This window comes from Eschscholzia californica, unplaced genomic scaffold (genome assembly GCF_041429995.1).
Source record: "Eschscholzia californica isolate CP2 unplaced genomic scaffold, dmEscCali1.0.p SCAF_3, whole genome shotgun sequence".
In the NCBI taxonomy this organism is placed as follows: Eukaryota; Viridiplantae; Streptophyta; class Magnoliopsida; order Ranunculales; family Papaveraceae; genus Eschscholzia; species Eschscholzia californica.
Window position 1 is genome coordinate 46,249,164 of NW_028238420.1, and position 7,352 is coordinate 46,256,515.

At 35.6% G+C, this 7,352-nt stretch overlaps 1 long non-coding RNA gene across 1 annotated transcript; it reads left to right on the top strand.

Moving 5' to 3' along the window:
• Positions 1 to 5,713: 5,713 nt before the first annotated feature.
• Positions 5,714 to 6,930, top strand: LOC147550882 (uncharacterized). The gene is made up of 2 exons (XR_015238233.1): positions 5,714 to 5,822; positions 6,368 to 6,930. It is a non-coding gene; the product is annotated as an uncharacterized LOC147550882 (long non-coding RNA).
• The last annotated feature ends 422 nt before the right edge of the window (positions 6,931 to 7,352 follow it).

Sequence of the window (7,352 nt, forward strand, 5' to 3'; positions counted from 1 at the left end):
AGTAGAAATATACCAGGGAAACAAATAACTTCAAGCATATTGTGCCTAAAGTCTGTTTGAAAATTCCGTGTTACTAACATTAGTAATCATTTTAAATTGAGTTAATTCATATATGGCCCCCTACTTTGTGACCAGCTTCCTTTATGGCCCCCTATTTTCTGTAAATTCAAATTTGGCCCCTTATTTTCATTTAAATGTCATAACTACCCCTCCCATTAATATAATTTTAAAATAAATTTAGTTAGGAAATATTTCTCTCCACCTCACTTCCACCTCTACCACACATGTCTCTCCACCTCATCTCTCTCTCCACCTCACCTCTTTCTTCTCCGACGAAGGTTGCCGGCCGGAAAATTTTCCGGCCGGCGACCTTCCACATAAAAAAAAAAAAAAACTTTTTTTTAAACTCTCCTCTAAAAAAAATGAAAGAAAAAATAAAATAAAAAACTCCCTTATCTCTCTCTCTCTCTCTAAATATTCCGGCGAAGGGGAACCCCCTTTCGCCGGAATATTTAGAGAGAGAGATAAGGGAGTTTTTTATTTTTATTTTCTTTCTTTTTTTTTTAGAGAGAGAGAGAGAAAGAGGAGAGTTTAAAAAAAAGTTTTTTTTTTTTTTTTTTTATGTTGAAGGTTGCCGGCCGGCGACTTTCGTCGGAGAAGAAAGAGGTGAGGTGGAGAGAGAGATGAGGTGGAGAGACATGTGTGGTGGAGAGGGATGTGAGGTGGAAATGAGGTGGAGAGAGATATTTCCTAACTAAATTTATTTTAAACTTATATTAATGGGAGGGGTAGTTATGACATTTACATGAAAATAGGGGGCCAAATTTGAATTTACAGAAAATAGGGGGTCATAAAGGAAGCTGGTCACAAAGTAGGGGCCATATAGGAATTAACTCTTTTAAATTCTGTCCACCACTTATTGGTGTAGCGATAGGACATCCCTCTCAAGTCCATGAGGTATTGGGATCGAGTCTCAGTGGAAGCAGTTTATCCCTGAGATTTATCTCATGTAATTTAGACACTAAATAAAGTAGTTGTTGTCGGCCTTCAGGTCTCTTTAATCATTTTTGCAACTTAAGCGGTTATTGTGCTTATCACATCTTGATGACCAGACCGTGCTTGACAATTTAGGAGCCAAGTGCCAAATTTTGATTGGGGATGCTTTGAACGAGCACACACTGTTTTACAAATAAGATAATAACTAACAATTTTAGAGTAATTTGTGCCATAAAATTATAAATCAGATGGAGCAGTGACGCGGTTACAAATCAGTCTAACATTTCTGCAAGTACAACTTCTTTTTATTTGAAAAAGTTTTTATTCCACGTAATATTATTTAGAATTCAAAGAAAATAAACTAATTTCTAGGATAAAGTCTTAACACCTAAGGTTTTATTACGCTCCCGCCAAAAGAAATCGATGAACAAATCGATTTTTTGTCATTAAAAAAACACGATATTTTTATGAACTTATTAAGGTGTCGTTTGGCAACCAAAAGTACAAATACTTTTGCTTGTAGTGGAAGTTCTTTTGCTTTAAAAAAGTAAAAAAAATTTAAAAGTATATTTGGTAAAAATGTTACTTATAAGTAAAAAAAGTCAAAAAAGTTAGTTTGGTAACTCAATTTACTTTTGATAATTTTATTTTTCTTTCTCATAGAGATACTTGATTTTAATTTGAAATTTATGATTTCCACGATTAGTCTTGTATACGAAGTAGTGGTGATTTTGGTAGTAACGATATGGTCATAGGTTGTGCTGGTGGTTGATGTTTGATGGTGGTGGTGGTAGAGTATGATGGTGGCAGCGGTGGTGGTGGAGGTATGATGGTGGCGATGGTTGTGGAAGTATGGTGGTGGAAGTACGGTGATGGTGATGATTGGGATAGGTGGTGGTGGATAAGGTATGTCAGTGATAGTGACGGAGTTATGGTGGTGGTGGTGGAGGTATGATGGCGGTGGTGGTGAAAGTATGGTGGTTGTGGAAGTACGGTGGTGGTGATGGTTGAAATACGGTGGTGGTGGTGGATAAGGTATGTGAGTGATAGTGACTGAGTTATGGTGGTGGTGGTATGGTGATGATGGATAAGATGTGTAGGTGGTAATGATGGAGGTATGGTGGCGCTGGAGGTGAAGGTACCATGGTGGTGGTGAAGGTACCATGGTGGTGGTGAAGGTACGGTGATGGTGGTGGTGGAGCTACGAGGTGGTTGCTGTCGAGGTGTGGTGGTGTATGGTGGTGGTGGTACGAAGGTGGTGGTTAAGGTGTGGTGGTGGTAGTTGAGGTAGGGTGGTGGGGGAGGTGCAGTGCTTGTTGTGGTGGTGGTGAGGATAGAATGGTACGGTAGAAGTTTAGTTGTGGTAGTGGAGCAGAGATAGACAAAAAAAATTCGTCAAGTAAAATTCATGCATGTCTCGAAAAAAAGTTACTTTACTTTGAAGTCAAAAGCTAAAAATTTTAACTTAAAAGAAGTCGATAATTTATGCGTACTAAACTAACTTTTTGACTCTTCTACTTAAATAAGCAAAAAAGTAACTTATTTTAGTGTTGCCAAAGGACAACTAAATGTTAGTATTTAGAAAGACACTGAAAAAAATTAAACTTCTTATTTATTTTTTTATTTTTTTTGTTGAACTTTAAACTTCTTACCTTTACCATTAAACTAAAATTATGATTATTACCTTAAGAAAAAATGTAAAATTAGATGCAACATCATGCAAGGAAGATGAATTTGATAAAGAGAAAAGATTTGAGAAAGAAGAGAAAAAAGGAAAGGGAGATCAGGAGTGAGGTTAAGCCCTTAGGTGAAGTTTTAAAATTTAGAAAACGTCACAAACTTATTCTACAAGTCATTGAGTTCAAACTCAAGACACATCCCTTGCTCATTCATCCGGCCAACTGGCTAACCAAGTGAGCTATTATGCTTTTCGGTTTAAATGTTCATCTTCAGTTTAATATACCCAATAAGTCTATAAATCCAAAAGTAGGCCCCTTGTGGGGGGCGGGGGGCTGTGTGGGCGCACGACCCGCAACTCCCACCACACGACCCACGACTCTGTTGATGATGTATCAATGCTTTGTAACGACTAACGTAGATCGTAGTCGATTCTTCCGAAAGAAAAGCATTTTAAATTCCAATTCTATGCATGTGGGCCATTATGTACATGTTCAATGTTGAGTCGTATTTGCCTAATTTAGCGGGATTGCATACCATGACAGACTTTTATTTTACGTTGAATTTACTCCTAATAATTAGCTCATTAATTAGTCATGTAAATGATGCATGTTACATTGTAAATATTAAATTGAAAATTGATTAATTTTGTTTGGGTCCTAAATTTGTCACCAACATGCTGTCTTGGTCCTCATTGGATTCAAACTTCAACGGTTCATTTGGGCCTATAAAGCTAAAAAAAGCCAAATACTATCCAAAATCTGATATCCCGGATTCGGTCAAATCTCATCACTCGTGGAACTGGAAGATTATTAGGAAACACTATGATCTTATAGAAAATTATATTACATGGGAAGTTCATACCGGGGAAAACATTAACATATGGAAGGATATGTGGATCCCAGGCATTAATCAACCGGTTCAAAATACGACTAAGTGTACCCTTACAAAAGTTTCTCAACTAATCAGTAACTATACGTGGGACGAAGCTATTCTCAGACAAAACTTTAATGACGCCACTAGTAATCTGATTAAAGCCATCCCTATCCAAAACGAAGGAAAAGATATAATGAAATGGAAGCTAACCCCATCGGGTAATCACTCTGTCCGATCTATGTATCACCACTTGAGCTACATCTTTCAACCCGCTCCACCCCAAGACATTAACTGGAACTTTATTTGGTCTATCCCCGGCATCCCTCGCATCCAACTGTTTATTTGGAAAATTTGTTCTAAAGCTCTTTCGGTCCGTAATCGTATAGGTAGGTATTTTGGAAATGTCTTTAAGTGCCCTAACTGTAAAGAAATAGAAACCATTGAGCATGCACTTTTACATTGTCCTCTTGCAAAAAATATTTGGTTCCACTTTAATATTATTTCGACTAATATCACATCTTTATCCGAGTGGATTCTCTCTTGGCAAAACCCGGACCAAACCAGTTGCACTTATGATAATATTCACTTTGTTTCAATCTTATGGCATATATGGAAAACAATATGTGATCACTGCTTTCAACAGACGTTATATAATGTTAGTACTATTCTTGATCTTATCAAAACTTATCCAAGGTTAAGTGCCCCTTAGTCAAAACCTCCCGCAGGAATTATAGCCAAATGGCAACCTCCTCCCCATCCCTTTATAAAAATCAATGTTGATGCATCTTTCGTGAATGTTGAGCAAATTATAGGTACCGGCATGATAGTTCATGACTCTCAATCTAAATTTGTTTATGCTGAAGTAGCAAAAGCACGTGCAAGAAACAACGAGGAAAGTAAGACAATAGTCATTCTTAATAGTCTCGTTTGGGCAAAGGAAAATAATCACATGCAGATATTAGTCGAAAGCGACAACATCAACTTGGTTAAGCATTTTAATAATCCTCAGCACCAGGTGCAATGGCAATCTATGGTTCACATTCGCAAAATCAAAAACATCAGGCGTGATTTCCAACTTGTTCGTTTTAGTCACATCAAAAGAAGCATGAATTCTCAGGCAGATAAGCTTGCTAAATGGGCTCGAAGGAAAGAGAGATCTAAATCGTGGAACTGTATTCCTTATTTTCTGTTGAATATGTATTGTAATGCTACCTTGGTTCCTTAATTTATAATATAAATCTTTAACAAAAAAAAAAGTCAAGCTAACATTAAAAAGTTTTTATTTCCAACCAGATATATTATCACCAAAATGTAATTAACATTAACATATTTATATCTGTCCCATTTTGTTCAAATTGTTATTCCTTTTATGGATGTCTCAAAATATTTGTTCACTTTAAAATTGATTTAATTATTAACATGATGAAATTTTCAAACTACCATTTAATTTGAATATCACTAAAATGTTTTAATTTGTTCTACAATTCTATCAATGTTGAATTTGATGAATTACTCTATATTAAATGAGGGTAGTTTAGGAAAAACCTTTATTTTGTCAACAATAAATAACATACCCTTAATAAAGCGAGTTTCCTCAAACTACAAATAAAACGAAACAGAGACTAACAAAGTAAAAGCACGTCGCTTCATTAATTAGTCAAATCAAGCTTGCATTAAAAGGTATTTATTTCCAACCAGATATTATCGCCAACATGTAATATACTAATAACGTGCAAACATGTCGGGATAAATGAACTACCTAAATACCAAAATGTAATTAATATTAATATGTTATATATTAAAACAACTTAGTCGGTTATGTGAGGTATTAGTTAAGCTTGCGTTAAAGGATATTTATTTCCAACCACATGTATTATCGCCAAAATGTAATAGCATACTAATAACACGGATAAATGAACTACTTAACGACACATACAAAAATGTACTTTATTATTAATATTAATATTAATATACTAATAAAATTAAAGCATGTCGCTTCATTAATTAGTCAAGTCAAGCTTGCATTAAAAAACTTTTATTTCCAGTTAGTTATATTATCGCCAAAATTTAATATACTAATAACGTGGAAACATGTCGCGGGATAAATGAACTACCTAAAGACCAATATGTTGCTATAAATAGAACATATCATTAATACCACATTTCTCACAAGTCACATAATTGGAGTATAATCTCACGAACAATGGCTAAGAATTCCACAAGTTTGTCATTCACGACCCTGTTCATTGTTCTGATTTTGATATGTTCTCCAAGTAAGTGTTATATTTGTCCAAAAAATTTATATCTTTTATCATTTGTATGAATCTCTTTCACTTTTTATGCACCTACTACCAATACGATGGGTTCTTTTTCTAAATCTGTGTCTCATTTGTTAACATCAAAGAGTTGCACTAGAACAAAACTTAATTTTTGTGCTCGTTATTTTATATAATTGATTTATAATTAAATACTTTTGTTGGATTAGAAGTTTTAAAATAAGGCAGAGGATCAACATAAAAAAAGCTAGCATTTTCAGAGTAAACCCGTAAATGCTATAGCACTTGCATTTTGATTTGGAAAAGATTGTGCCGGTTAGACCAATCATTTTAATATATAAATGTTACTATGCAAATGGGCCCAGTGAGCTTATGTATTGAAGTGATTATGAATGGTAAGTTGGGCCGGTTATAGGATGGGGTGGGCGCTCCACTTGTCCCACATCCGATAAAAATTAGCATTATCTATAGTTATATATTTCGCCTCGTCTGAATCTGAACCCAAGAACTGTCTTTGATTGTAAGTATTATTTTCATTGCAGAAATGGCTTTGGGGCGTCTAATTACTGGTGTAGGAGGTGATCTACCACGACAAAATTGTCATCCTTGGGTACTAGGTAATTTGCTATGTAATGTAGGTGGCGTACTAGATCAAGTAGTAGGTCCAACTGGTTCAGGAGTAGTTCGAAATCCACATGGTTTAAGTTCAACTCTAGGTGGTACAGGCGGTTCACTAGATCAAGTGCTAGGTGTACGTGGTCCGGGTCTATTAGGTAATTCTGGTTTAGGAGTAGATCCAGCTGGTAGACACTAAGTCAGATCTTGTTTCTTTTTTTTTTGTTGAAAGAAGTCAGATCTTCAGTTCAACAAAAAAAAAGTCAGATCTTGTTAGTGTTTGAACTTTGAATTCTGAAATGCTAATGAAGCTCCTAAATGGATCTGTATTTATAATTTATTTATTACTTAATAAAATAGCTTCTCCTGTCGTGGTATGTAACATATATTGATATTGATACTTAAGGTTGTAATATTTTTTTGTTTGCTTGAATTATAATTGTACTATACCTTGTTTGTTTTTCAATCAATAAATTGCAGATTATAATTATGAGGAGTCTAAGTCCATCCCTTCTCTTCACTCCACTAATTTAGTATTTTACCAACTCCTTTTTCTGGATCGGACCAATTTACTAGTGTTGTGTAATGATGAATTGATTAAGGGTTGTATGACCTGTTATGAGGTCTAAACCTCCTTATATGATTAAGAGAGAGAGAGAGCTCGGGTGAAGCCGAGAGAGCTCGGGTGAAGCCGAGAGAGCTCGGGTGAATCCGAGAGAGAGAGATAGAACTCGGGTGAATCCGGGAGAGAGAGAGAGATAAAGCTCGGGTGAAGCCGAGAGAGAGAGAGAGATAGAGCTCGGGTGAAGCCGAGAGAGAAAGAGAGAGTGGGATCGAATAGAGTAGCGAGATGTTGAAATACAAGTACTTTATTAATTCTCTCTGTTGTGTATATTACAATATGCATGGGTT